Source organism: Myiozetetes cayanensis, unplaced genomic scaffold, assembly GCF_022539395.1.
Source record: "Myiozetetes cayanensis isolate MyiCay16 unplaced genomic scaffold, myiCay2020 scf19, whole genome shotgun sequence".
NCBI lineage: Eukaryota > Metazoa > Chordata > Aves > Passeriformes > Tyrannidae > Myiozetetes > Myiozetetes cayanensis.
Window position 1 is genome coordinate 14,665,982 of NW_026087400.1, and position 14,299 is coordinate 14,680,280.

The following is a 14,299-nucleotide window of genomic DNA, read 5'->3' on the forward strand; positions in this document are numbered from 1 at the left end:
CTGGTGCTGTAGGACTCTGCTTACAGGAGTAAGCTGTTCTCTCTGCTCTTCTCATGAGTCCTGCACCCATGTGGTACTCTCCTTCCTGCTTTCATCCAGGTTTTACCAGCTTCCTCTTGATTCCTGGTGGTTCCTCTCCCATTGGTACCTGAAATCCTCACTGGAGCTCCTGGGGTTAATATAGAAATAACAAATGCATCATTCGCTTGTGATTTCTGTGGGTTTACTGTTTAAGTATTTATTCTATGTAGTGTCTCTTAGTTTGGGTTGCACTTAGCAGCCTTGGTGATAAGATAAAAAAATCTATATGTGGGAATTTTCTAAGTTTAGAGAAACCCAAACACTACGAGACATGAAAGACAGGCTGAGAGAAGCACGGGGTGGCTTGGCTGGAGGCCTCCATGCTTGGTTCCTGTTCTGCTTTCTTTCTTTACCATGCTCCAGCATCTCTGTCCTCACTGCCTCTTCTCTTGGTCCTGCCTCAGGTTCCCATTCATCCCCTTCCTTCCTGGTTTTCTGGTTTTCCAATTACCGGTTTTGGCCTGAGCTGACAGCTTAGGGAAGAAAAGAAAAGGTAAATATTAGCCTTGTTTTTGAATCAAAACATGGTTTTCTAAAGTTCTGAAGGGAAACAAAAGGCAATTTACTTAGAAGTCTAGATCCTTCCTCCTCACTGCAATACCCCTTGGAAGTGCTGGCTCTCAGTGTCCTCCATAGACACTGAGTTCCCCCTGCCCACCACTGGCTCCTGCTTCCTCTGCTTCCCCCAGCAAATCCCTGGCCCTGGGAGCCTCAGCTGCAGGAGCAGAGCTCAGCACCCACTGCACTGCGAGACCCAGGACCTGCAGCCACCAGCCCTTTCTGGACCACAGTGGTTGGGAACTGCAGGTATCCAGAAATCCCAGCATCCCAAGGGCCTTCTGTTTCTCACTCTGTGTGTCCCATTCCCTCCCCTCGGCCCCTCCCTAGATCCAAGCACTGGATCGCCTCTCCGTGGTTCCTCCTGTGGAAGGAGGAACCACCTCCTCCTCACCATCACTTTCTCTTCTTAGCTTGGTTCCTGAAGCATCAACTTGGAAGCTCAGTGGTACATCAGTAGTGGACACTGTTTTTAAGGAATCAAGTCACACAGGCCATGGCACATGAGGGTAGAAACATGCAGGAGTCTTTTGTGAAGTCTACTGAAAGATGGGATAAATACCTCCTGGATCTGAGAAGCCAGAAAAGTTCTGCAAGGTGTGGTTGCTCTGACATGCACAAGAACTTGTTTAATATGGCCTGACCTGTACGGAAGAGCAGGAAAGGTTTTTCTGCTGTGTCTTCGATGCCTTGGATGGACTTTCCACCCTCAGCACCAAGCTGAGGCTGGAGAAAGACAGTAATTTGGGCAGTGGGACATCTCCATGGGAGTAAGGAAAGCCACACGCTGTGGGGAAACTCCAGAGGTCTGTAACCCAGCAGTGCTGAAGGTGAGAGGGGAAAGGACTGAAGAGGGGACATCCAAGGAAGCTCCAGGCAGTGTCCCATTGCCCCTGCACTGTGTAATGGGAGCTGCAGGCTGTGCCAGTTTCAGCAGAGATTTGGTGGTACCCAGTCTGGATCACCAGCCCCACACACAGAGCAGGTGACACTATGAGGCACCTCATTAACATTTCATTAAGGCATATCCAACTCCTGTGAGGTATTGCTAATGGGCAGAGACAGAGGTGGGGGTGCACCAGCAGCCACCACACAGGAGTCCAGCCCTGAACACCTCCAGCTCTCCCAGCCTGTCTCCATAGCAGAGGTGTTTCAGCCCCCAGGGCATCTCTGTGGTCCTTCCTCCTCTTTTTGCAATCCCAGGAGCCTGCCTGGAGCCTGTCCAGCCATCCCTCATCCGCAAAAGCGTGCCACTATTGGAGCAAGGTAGAGCGGTGCAGATGGCATGAGGAAAACAGCAACACACGCAATCTGGCCAGGGAAAGCTGATAGGAAGCAAAGTCCTTGGGAGAGCTGAGCAGAGCAGCAGGTGCAGGTCCCTGCACCAGCCATGTTGGGGGATGAGAGAGAACGGCCTCCAGCTTGGAAATGCCCCAGGGCACACTTATGACATTTGTTCTTGGATCCCCAGCCTCTCCAAAGTCTGGCTGTGTGAAGCTTGTTGTGTTACAGCCAAAAAACTTCCTGTAGCATCTACAGACTATAAAAATGAGGCAGTAATGGGAGACTGGGAGCCCCCGACTTGGTGTGTGGCATAGCCAAGTCACTTCCCCCATCTGTGCATTGGTGTGTCCACCAGTAAAACAACAGGAGACACAATTCTGCCTTGCTTTCAAATGTATGGAAAACACCATCTCTGAGTTGTGCAAACACTGCATGTTCACAGGCCATATCCTATAGGGAGAAACACAGGAGCCTTTCTCCTCTCAGGATTGTTTCCCAAAGCAGATGCTGAGCGTGTCTGGGGAAGCAGCCTGGGCAGTGGTCACACTCCCAGCTGGAATAATGGGAACAGAGCAGTGCAGCACCCTCATCAAAAAGCTGAAGTCTACTAAGAGAAGGCTAAAAAACTTGGCAGGAAATTACAGGCATTACAGGAACAGACATGCCATTTGGAATATGGTCACATTTGAGCAGCTATCAAAGCTATCAGAAAACAGGGGAGAGTTCAATGTAAGATGTGAATGAGAGTCCAGAGGGAGAGAAAAAACAGAGGGAAATGGGAGAGATTCTGAGTGCCAGATGTCGGCTGTCAGAGTGGGTTCTCGTGCAATGGGATGTCCAAATGGAGACTGTAAAAGAGGTAGGAAGGTCCAAATTGCAGCCAGGAGGTGCCAGGCTGAGGGCTGGCTGTACCCATTTGTGTGGTACAACCAGCCCTCGGCACTTGGTCACATTTTTAGTGATACTTGTTAATTTTTTTCCCATTAATCCTTGTCTCATTCCATGGACAGGGAGGACTCCCCCAGTGAGAAACCAAGGAGAGGGAGCTGCCTTTTGTCTGAAGGAGCAGCAGGAACGCATGGAGCTCTGCCCTGGGATGGATATTGAGCCAGTCAGGAGTATCCTGGTTGGAAGGCAAATTGATATGGGTGATGTACTCCTGAATGTCCACTATAGACTTCCGTATCAGGAAGCAGAAGATGAAGTTTTCTACCTGGAAGTAGGCTCCTGTTTGCAGAGCATGGTTCTCATGGAGGACCTTAACTCCCATGATACTATCTGGAGGGACAGCACAAGAGGACACAGGCAATCTGGGAGGTTTCTGGAACACTCTGTCAAGAATTTCCTAATGTAGGTGTCAAAGAGCCAAAGAGGGAAGACACTGATAGACCTGTAAACATGTTGAGGAATGTGAAAGATGAGGGCAACCTTGGCTGAAAAGAATGTGGCATGGTGGAGGTTAGAGTCCTGAGGGAAGGGAGCAGAGAAAAAGACAAGGTCACAAACCTGGACTCAGGAGAGCAGACTTTGGCCTCTTGAGGGATCTGCTTGGAAGAGTCCACAGGATGCAGTCCTAGCTCTCTAGGTGTCCAGGAAACATAATTCAGGATCAGCTACTCCACTCCCCTCTGACAAACAGGTGTAATGCTGGGGCCTGTAGAACTGGCCCTGAGCCAAAGCTGACCTATAAGATGAACTCTCCAACCTAATATTTAGCCTAGTATTGTGTTTAACCATATATCTGTTTATTAACCAAGATGCTATATAATCCTTAGTAATGCCTTAAGAATATACATTTATGCTTGTTAGCACAGCATGTTATCAATAATTAGTAAGGCCTGTATGTGTTATAAGTATGACTTTTCTTTGCAGACAAGGTCGCAAAAAATGGTAGAGCCTCACGTAGTTGTAGCTGGTTCATATTTGAGATATCAGTGTAGCAGTAAGTTCTGTATTTAGTGACTAGTCAAGGCCATAGGGCATTTGATAGTAGATGGCCCAAATCGACTCTCTCGGTCTCCCTCTGGGCCCTGGCCCAGCTTAAGGGAATACCATTAGAGGAAGAAAGCCAAGTTGATTTCCCACACCAGCTGGTTTGTTTAACACTATATAAGCTGGACCTTCTCACAGCAAAGATAGAGGCTTCAGCTGCGAGTGGACACATTGCACAGGATTTCCCAGTTACTGGGAAGAGGTTCTCTGTGACCTTTGCTGTGACTGGGGCCTTTCCAGCTGAAGTGTGGTCTGGATGATAACAATTACTTAGTATAACTGGTGGTGTTGAACACTTCCAGGGTTGATGATTCCCTGGGCAGCCTCTTCCAATGCCTGACCACTGTTTCTGTGGTGAATTTTTTCCTACTGAAGACAGCTCCAGCATTGCTTTCTAACCTCAGCAACTCTGTGGATCTTTGTTTGGTCAAGTAATTTATCTAACATCACCAGACATGTAAAGAAAGGGCTGTGGATCCTCTGTGATACAGAAAGAGACCCCACTCCTCTGGTGGTCTTCCAACCCCTTCAGCTCTGCAGATACATAGCTGTGGTGTGCAGGATCCCAACTCCAGCCTCCCCTGGAGAGATGGACATGTGTCCTGTTACCAGCACAGACCCTGGTCCTGCCGTGCTGTGAACACAGGCAGCAGGTTCTGTCATTCCAGCTGGGACACTCCTGCCACACCAGAGCCTCCCTGTGACACGGCTCCAGCTCCCTCCCCTCATGCATGCAGTGGCAGGCTCATTGCAAGGTTTTAGGCTGCTGCCCACTGAGAAACTCAGGAATTGTTTTCTTTTTCTCTTCCTGCTTCAAGGCCCATTTTTCAGGACTGGAAATATCCACAAAACACCCCAGTAAGGTTCAAGAGGTATGGAGGGAGCCCAGCTCAGATATATCATGTCAGTAACTTGTATTAAATTAAACCAGAGAAAGTGTCGATCTGAATCATGAGCACAGCTGGAGGTGTGGAAGGGAGAGGAATGTTCTCAGAAAGGCAGGTCACCTGAGAAATAAGGGCAAGTGCCAGCAAGGAGGAAAAGGGGCTCTTATGCTACGGAAGTGCAGGGACTGCTTGGCTGGAGCAGAAGTCGGTCCTGGGCAACTGCTCTGGGCTTCAGGGAGAGGGTCAGAAGTGACCTTGGCCCTCATCAGGGAGGTGGTCTAATGCTGTATTGACACAGCAAAGACACCGTGGATGGAAGAGAACAAAAACCACAGAGTCAGTCCTGGCCAGATGTGCCAGAGCTCCAAGTTGGGAGGAGAGGAAATGTAGAGATAACTAAGGCCTATAGAAGAACATCCAAAAATCCAGATCCATCTTAAGTGAGGGCAAAGAGGGTTAACTGTGGTCATTAAGAGGAATACTCATGAGAAAACCAGGGAACTTTGGCCTGTTTTGATCTCATTTCTGCTCATATCAGAGTTTAAATCATCAAGCGTGAATGGGATCTGCTTCCCCGCCATCCCTGGGCACAACAGCCTTGTACCAAGGTGAGAGGCAGAGAGAGTTGGGTTACATAAGGGGAAACTGAGGTATGGCAAGGGACTGGTATGAACATGGATCATTCTCCACCTCCTGTGAACAAGACTGTTCACGAGGTCATGGTCTTCAGCAGTTGGTAGAAGCAGCTCCCTTACACTTGCTTCTCCTTCTCTCTCAAAATAAAGAGGATGACAGGGGGACTGGACCAGCCCAGTGCTGTCTCCTCCCACATCTCTGGGATTATTTATAATGGTCCTTCCCTGCAGATCTCTGCACTCTGCCAAGATCCCTCCTGCATAGTCAAGGGCCACCGTGCTGTAGCTTCTCCCAGCTTACAGCAGGGGAGATCCCACACTGATGTTGTCTTGGGCACGATGGTTGGGAGACATGAATAAAAACAGTATTCAGCTGTGACACCAGAGAGCAAGGAACCAGAACATTCAACCATAGTATTCACAACCTTATAGAGTTTACCGGACTGCTGCTTTTCCCCTTGGCTTGCTTCAAAGGCATGGCCTCGGGGCTGCACCACCGAGCATGTGTGCAAGTAGGCCCACAGTCCCAGCTTCATGCCAGGAGGATCATGCCCTCCTCTCACCCAGGTGTACTCATTTGGGCTGGCTTTCAGGGCTCCCCAGTTGTGACATGATGGGAAAATATTCACAGCAACACCCAGGGCCAGCAGCCTCCCATGTGTTACCCCAGACACAGCGCAGCAAACCCAGGTTGGGGTATGGGTGCTGTACCCCAGGTGACCTCCCAGTCCCAGGTGGCTTTCAGTGACATTCTGAGAAGAGGCAGCCAGCTGGGGTGGTTCAGCCAAGAGCACCCCAGTAACTGCCACTCATCAAGGCTGGTAGGGCAGAAGGTGAGGGTTATCTCCCGGCACCCTGAGGAGAGAACTTTTATGCTCACCTGAGCTTACCTGGCCAAACCATCCACTTTTCAGTCAGACGACATGGCTCATAGTGCTTCCAGCTTTGGAGGGTTCCCAAGTCAGAGTCCAGGCTCTCAAAAACAGGAGTTCTTTTGAGCTGAGAAGTCTTGGGACTTTTAAAATTCATCTTCTCATTTCTAAGACAGCAATTTTCAATCACATCAGAAGTTCAAGAGCACAAGCACAGCAGTGGCTTCTCCTAAGGAAAAACCCTCAAGGTGAAGTTGTGTTCTCTGTTCCTGGGGAAAAATAACAAATATCATCAGCTGGAGATGTGGCTTTTGCTCCTCCTCATCTGGAGTTTAATCTGCATTCACAACCAAGGTCACCTCACCCAGCCCTGGGCTTGAGAGGTGACATGATGACAACCCCCTCTCTCCTCTGCAAGGCCAACAGGAGCTGAGCTGGTGCCACCAAGGTTCCTGCTCAGCTGCACTCCAAGAGCTGACCAAAGCAGTCCAGCAGGTCAAGTTGGAAGACTAACTCCCTCTGTCCATATCCCATAAATCTAAATAAGTGATCACAGTTTGTTTGCCAATTTCCTACACTATGGATGATTATGAATCATTCACCAGTTCAAGTGTAGGTTTTGATGTGCAAGAGGAGCATATGCTGTGCACAGGAACAGCTCCAATGTCAAAGTCAACAACCAACAGCATAGAATTGATGGCTTTTGCATCCTTGGGGCTCTCAAGCTCAGGAGGAAACATTGAAGGAAACCTCCCACCCCCCCATATAAAGTCTGCACAATTCAAGGTGCATCAAGAACAATAATCCACATGCAAGGAAACTATTATCCTAACCCCAGGTGAGGAAGTGGCCACCAAGGGATGGCCATGCTGTAGGGTAAAGCCAGTGGTCCCACACAGGGGGAAATGACCTTGGGGAACAGGTTGGCAATGCTCAGAGGCCATTTGAGCTCTGCAGAGCAGCTGAGGGATGCATGTGCCGTCCCCTCTGCCTGGAGCAGGTGATGAAGAGGAAAGAAGAACCATCTGGTTTGCCTTCTTTTGTTGAATTATCTCCTAAATCAGAAGCTAAGTAAAAGAGAAGACTGGGATTTTCATTTTACAGTGAAATAAGGTACATTTTGCAAGTTGTGCAAAATCAAACTGACAGGAACTGCTCATTGAGAGTGTCAGATTAGTGAGGTGTTGTGCATTAAAGTGTTTCTAAGTATGAATTGCTCTGAAGAGCTCAGTGTTGCTCTAACTCTATCTGCTTTCCCCGGCAGCTGGGTTGTCATTTGCAGCTGTGTTTGTGCTTGTCCCCTGGTGACTGATTCCTATGCTGCTCATGGCTCCAGAGGAAACCTAAAGATGGATGTAGATTTTCCCCATCAGGTAACATGGGGTGCCCAGAGCTTCCTCTGCAGCACCTGGTGATGAGCAGTGGCCATCATGTCACTGGCCTCTCCAGACCAGGAACCAAATTTGTGCTGGGACTCTGATGAGCTCCATTAGTGCTTCTTTCCCAGCAGAACCCACAGCAGTTTGCTCCCATGGGGTGAGCATCCTGGTGAGTAGCTGGCAGCTTCTTCCTCCCCTCCTCAAGGGGTGCTGTTACCCACTCACTGCTCCGGGCATAGGGGAGCTGGTGTTCCCATCGGAGAGGAGCAGGGTTAGAACAAGGCTCCATTTTCCTGTTCCCAGGCGGCTCTCCAGAGCCTTTCTGTGCCACCTACCTGGGTGTCTGGCAAGCAATTTACACCACAGTTGCATGATCATGCAGCACAGCCTTGCACCACAGCCTTGCTGGATCTGTGCAGGGAAACACTAGGGCACTCCACAGCCTGCCTTCCTTCCCAGAGGGGTGTGCAGGGACACAGGATTTGCTCTGTGCTCCAGACTCATCACCCCAGCAGGGCTCATCCCCAGGCAGTGCTTCCAGCTCTGGGCAGTTGCAGATTCAGAGCTCTCCAGCACCTGGAAGGCACCTGATGAGAGCTCGTGCAGAGAGGAAACTGAGGCAGGAGTGAAGTGACTTGGCCAAGGGGTTCCTTGAGCCTCATATCAGTGTTCAGAAAATGTGTGATGTGGCACCTGGGGACATGGGCTAGTGGTGGGCTTAGCAGTGCTGGGTAATCGTTGGACTAGATCTTAGAGGGTTTTTCCAACTTTAATGATTCCATGATTTTATGGGTTTTTTCTTCGTTTCTGGCCCAGCTCCACCAAAACACAATGCCTGGCACTCAGCATTAGCCACACTCACTGCATTAGAGCTAGCAGCATGGGGGGCACCACTCTGCCCACATAGGCATGGCCTCAGCACTGTCCTTCCTGACAGATGAGGGAAAGGAATCCCTGGGAGCCCTGGAAGAGAGAAGGGAGAAAATATGGAAGAGAGAGAATATGATAAGCAAATCCTGGTCATTAAAATGTGAAGTTTGCTTCAGTTTCCTTCTCTCTCAATCTGGAGGGATGAGCACCAGCCAGATAAGAGACCTGTCAAGACACTTCCAGCAGCCCTGCCTAGCCTGGCCTCCAGCTGACTTCCAGCCAGGATGATTTCTGAGAGACTGGCATCTCCCTGCAGCACGCTCTGAAAATATAACAAAAAAGGAGGGTCAGGGAGGAAGCTGCTCTGGAAGATTTTCTTACACAAAGAATGGCTCTCCATCGGCGACACTGCTGGGCCCTGACAACCATGTCCCCATCTCACCCGGGAGCACTGCCAGCACAGCAACATTTCCACAGATCCTCACAGCCTGCCAGGCTTCCGGCACGCTCAGAGCATGGCCCAGTGGGGTCCCTGCCCCAGCATCCCCCCAGGACACGTGCCACAGGGCAGGATGATTTTGGGCAGCCATGGTCTCCCCGGGGTGCAGATGTGGAGATGAAGCAAAAGGCAACCTTGAGCCCTAGGAATGTGCTGTTTGGGCTCTCGGAACACCATGGTTTTTTCTCAGCTAGTACAGGGGCTCTTTTCCCAGGGATGCTGCTCTTGGCTCCCAGGGCTGTCAACAGCCTTTCCAGCCTGCCTCTGCCATGGCACGGGAGGAATTATTTTGGGTTAAAGCCAAGATCTTCACCAAGCTCCAATACCACAGAATCAAAGAATCCCAGAATGGTTCAGGTTGGAAAGGACCTTGAAGCTCATCTTCTTCCTCGCCCTGCCATGGTTAGGGACCCCGTCCACTAGAGCAGATTGCTCCCATCCAACCTGGCCTTGAACACTTCCAGGGATGGGGCAGCCATAGCTTCTCTGGGCAACCTGTGCCAAAGCCTCACCACCCTCACAGGGACTAATTTCTTCCCGATATCCAATTTAACTCTGCCCTCTGTCAGTGGGAAGCCTTTTCCCCTTGTCCTATCAAGGAGCTCCAGCATGAATCAGGAGCACTGAAGGGCTGCAAGGACCACTGTAGGATGGCAGCACTGTCACCCCTCTGGATCACAGACACTCACCATAGTGGGAAAACCTCTGGGCAGGGCTGGGGCTGGGAGTCCCACAGGGATCAGGGTGATCAGCCACAGTGGTGGCAAGGACAGCCCCAGGTGTACAGGGGCAGACAGGAGATGTAGGTGATGCCCCTACTCAGCCCAGCTCTGCTACTGCTTCTCTGGAACCCCAGCTGGTGCTGTCCCAGCACAACAGCACCATACTGGGAGGCCATGTACACCTGTAGGTGCCATGTCCCCATGCACAGGGCACAGAGGGCTGCTGGGGCTTTTCTGTGTAAGCTAAATTTGTCAGGATAGGAGGCCAAAGACTCCTTTTCTGTTTCTCTACCTTGCAGCTGCTGATATGAAGAGCAGCAGCATCACTGTGACAGTGGATGGTGTGCAGAGCTCTGCTGGGAAGGGGAAGAGGCAGCTCAGTTGCGCCAGGGCAGGTGGGAGGGAGGAGGACACTGAGAACCATGAGCATGGACAGAAGTGTGAAGGTCTAAGGATGGGGGGAAGAGGTTGATGCCAGCTCCATCCATGGCTGTGCCCCTCCTGCCCTCCCTCCCTCCAGCTGCACCATGAGGATAACACCCAGGCTGGGAGTTCTTGCCAAGACCAAAGCAAGGTCGGCAATCCTTGCTCTCAGCTGTGGAGCCATCCAAATACTCACTGGTAAATGAATGTTAGTCCAACTGTTCAGAGCCTCTGAGCCCCTTTTGGGCTGTCTCTGCCCACTTTCAGTGCTGAAGGCTTCCAGGAGCAAAGGCAGCCTTGTGCATGCTGTGGCCTATGTTCAGCCTGATCTTTCCTTTCTCCTCTCCTTTCTTTCAGCATTCATCCCTCCTAGTGTCCTGCAGCCCTACACAGCTGTACAAGGCTTCCAGTACAGACAATATTCATACAAACCACATCTGGCCCCCTCGGACCAGCCTGTGTATGGCACTAGGGGCAGTCTCTGGGCTTCTCCAGCAGCTTCCAGAGATTTTCTGGGATTTCACTGACCTGCCCCTTGGCTGTAAATGAAGGCAAGACTCATTTTCCCTGTTTTACAGGGAAGGAGCCATAGGGTTATGTTTTAAGTAAGGCCTGAGATCATGGGTGCCTTTTGTTCTGGGTCCCCAAACTGCAACTGGCTGAAGTCTCCCTCTCTGCCTCTTCTTCAGTGTCAGACAAACCTGGCACACACCAGCTGCAATTGTACCTGGCCAAAGCAAAGCAGTGACCACAGCCACTCAGATCTGTCATCAAGAGCCCATCCCCACAGGGACTGGGCCCTCTGAGGTCCATGCTAAATGCTGAGAGCTAAGGAGAAAGTTCAGGCAGGAAGAAGATCAATAAATTGTCATTTTAAAAGGAGGTCTCAGTAGGAGGAGCTGCCTCAGCAGACAGGAGAGGGTGGTTGGCCACATCATTTGGACCCTGCACAAAAAGGAGGACATTGAGCACATCTAGAGAAGAGAACAGAGTTGGAGAAGGATCTGGAGCACAAGTCTGATGAAGAGCAGCTGAGGGAGCTGGGGGTCTCAGCCTGGAGAAAAGGAGGCTCAGGGAGTTTGGTGGGTGTTGGGCTCTTCTCCCTGGTAACAAGTGACAAGATGAGAGGAAACGGCCTCAGGTTGTACCAGAAGAGGTTTAGGTTGAGGATTAGGGAAAATTTCTTCATGGAACAGGTGGTAAGGTGCTGACACAGGGCAGTGGTAGAATTACCATTCTGGGACAGAGGGGTAAATACTCTTTCCCTGGAAGATTTTACTACAAGGAATCAGTTATTTTGCCTAGGAAAAGCTTTCCTGACACTTTCTCAAGTCAGTTGCTGTTCTCTCCCCCCCATTCCAGAGAGATTCTTTCTCTGATATGTGAGGAGAGAGTTAACATTCATAGACATGTTACAGGGGCACCATGGCCCCGAGAGAGCCGGGGAGCCAGCAGTAAGAAAGCCTGAGGAAGGAACAGGAGGTGTGCCTTCTCAGGCCCAGCACTGTTTGCAGCTGGTTCAGCTTACCTTTGTAAGTTTTTTAGTGTTCTCGAGTTCAGAATAAACCTTTTTGGATTCTTTACACTGTGTTGGCATTTTGGGGGGTACCTGTGTGTATCTTACCAAACACTGGAAGTGTTCACAAACCACGTGGATGTGGCACTTAGGGACCAGGTTTAGTGGTGGCCTTGGCAGTGCCAGGTTAATGGTTTAACTTGATGATATTGGAGGGCTTTTCTAACCTCAGTGATTCCATGATTTACTCAGGACTTGGTGCTTTAGGTGAGGTACTCCCAGAGTTTCAAAAGCCTCTTTGTGCTGGTAGATAGATGTTAACCAGTCTCCAAGGAGCAGCACAGATCACCTTCCCTTCCCTTTTTTGTTCTGGGCTCTTGTCAAGATGAGCTGGGATTGTGATACTGAAACACAGTTCTTATGTCCAAGTTCATCTGTCCCTCTCAAAGGAGAATGGAAGCAGCTAATGAAAGATTTAATTGCCATGTCTAGAGGGAGAGCAGGATTTACCTCTTTCCAAAGTCCCCAGGCAGCATCAAGAGTGTGGAGGGAGCTTGGGCTCCCTTTGATATGGTAATTTCACTGCATAGAAGAGATGCAAACACAGTCAAAGGGGCTGAGAAAAATCAGACAGGCACAGGAAGGGTTGGAAAACCAGTGTCATACCTGGTTTTATATTAGGTACTTATACCTTATACCTGGTTTTATATTAGGTACTTATACCTCCCCTATAGGGAGGTATAAGTAACTAATAGGAAAGGGAGGCATAAGTAACTAATAGGAAAACTCCTGTAGTGTATGGATGCTCTTCCTGAGAGGCAAGGACATGCCCCAGCACCCAGCACTGTTTCTTCAGCCCTCACTGCCACTGTCCCCACCCTTGGAAATGTTGGACATCGGAGAGGACAGTGATGGACATCTGCCACAAGGTCTGTGAGCTGTAGAGAATCTGCCAGGAGCCTTGTGGAAATGCCCAAAGGAAGCAGACTGTTGCATGGACATGGACCTTATGTCATCACTGCTGGATAAACACGACATCCAACCTGTGCACAGGGACCCAGTGATCAGTCTCTGAAGTGTGGCAGCAACCTGCAGCCACTGGAAACCACACCAGGAGAAGTCCAGAGATTTCCCACCTGAAGCCAGAGGAGAGAGGGAAGCAAGATGAGCATTTTCCAGAAAATTCTGGAAATTAATTTTGAAATTCTTCCTAAGACATACCAGTAAAAGGAAAAAAAAGGCCCTTTTTATATTTTCACCCCCCCAAAAAAATTTGAAACTGTATATTCTAAAAAACTTGGTAGCCTTTCTTCTGATGTTTTAAAATGTTACATTATTGCACAATATGCACAATATGCACAACAGAAAATATGTTCTTGGAATAAAAAGGTGCTTGAAAGGAAGGCAGCTGTGCTGTGCTCCATGCAGATGTGCTGTGCAGATGTGGGCAAGTAGAGGAGGTGACTGCCCCAGTGGGGTGGCACTGTGTGCTGCTGCCTCAGAGGTGCTGCTTGGCACCTGCCAGTGGGTCCTTGCCCTTAAGGCAGGGGCATATTCAACCACTAGTGGTGGATGACATCATATCACTTCTCTGGCCATTCCTTCATTTTCCTAAAATTACTGTTCTTCCCAAACCAATCATTTCTTTGCACAGCACATGGGGGGCCTTTCGGTCTTATTGCAATACGAAAAACACCAGGAAAAAGGGTCTCCAGTTCATGGTGGAAATGATGAGAGGAGCTGGGAGGGCAGCTTGGGGTAGAGGGGCAACAGAGCTTGAGGTCACTTGGCAGCAGCAGCAGCAGCAGCAGCAGCAGCAGCAGCAGTGGCAGCAGTGAAAGTCACAGCACCGGTGGCAGCAGCAGCAGTGGCAGCAGTAGCAGCAGTGACAGTCACAACAGCAGCAGCAGTGGCAGCAGCAGTGGCAGTGACAGCAGTGACAGTCACAGGAGGCCAGGCATGAGCTGCAGCAGCAGGGGCTGAATGCCTGGACACATGTTTGGAGCTGTCACATACACATGTAATAAAAGCCAGTGAGGTGGATGTTCCAGTCTGTAACCCTCGTGTGTACTGTCCAAACCCTGTGTTTCCAGCTTGTTTGCCTTTGGAGAGCTGCTCAATAGCACTGCTTCCCTCTGGCTGAGGAATCACAGGCATCCCGCCCACGCCACACAAAGCCTGGCATTTCCAATCACATCATCTTCCTTCTCATTTTTAACAGGAAAAGAGCAAAACCAATGCCAAACCACCTCAACATGACATCATTAGCCAGATACGGTTTATCCACAGCTCCTGGAGCTGATTAAAAGTTGCTATGGCCCACAAACACCCCACCTGAATTGCTACTGCTGCATGTCTGGGTCAAAGCTGTCATATGCAGCTGCCACAGCTGATGGTCAGCAAAACAGCTCTGGAAAAGACAGGGTCACTATAATTTCTGCCATGTTTTTGCACAAATAAAGAAGCAACTCTGATTTTTTGTGAGCTCCAGCTAGGCCCTGCTGCATCTGTCAGAGGCTGCTCTGCTGGGGCTGGGGAGGGCAGAGTTTTGGGGGGCTCCCATATGAAGGGGAGCAGTACA

General features: G+C 50.0%; 1 long non-coding RNA gene across 3 annotated transcripts in view; it reads right to left on the reverse strand.

Moving 5' to 3' along the window:
• Positions 1–206: 206 nt before the first annotated feature.
• The window catches only part of LOC126639059 (uncharacterized), a 39,012-nt gene continuing 24,919 nt past the window's right edge, over positions 207–14,299 (reverse strand). The window contains exons 2-4 of one of the 3 annotated variants that reach the window (XR_007628745.1): positions 12,762–12,854; positions 6,328–6,578; positions 207–554 (exon numbers count right to left, since the gene is read on the reverse strand). This is a non-coding gene — a long non-coding RNA (uncharacterized LOC126639059). Of the gene's footprint in view, positions 555–6,317; positions 6,579–12,761; positions 12,855–14,299 lie in introns of all 3 variants that reach the window. The other 2 variants (XR_007628744.1, XR_007628746.1) reach the window with 2 other exon arrangements.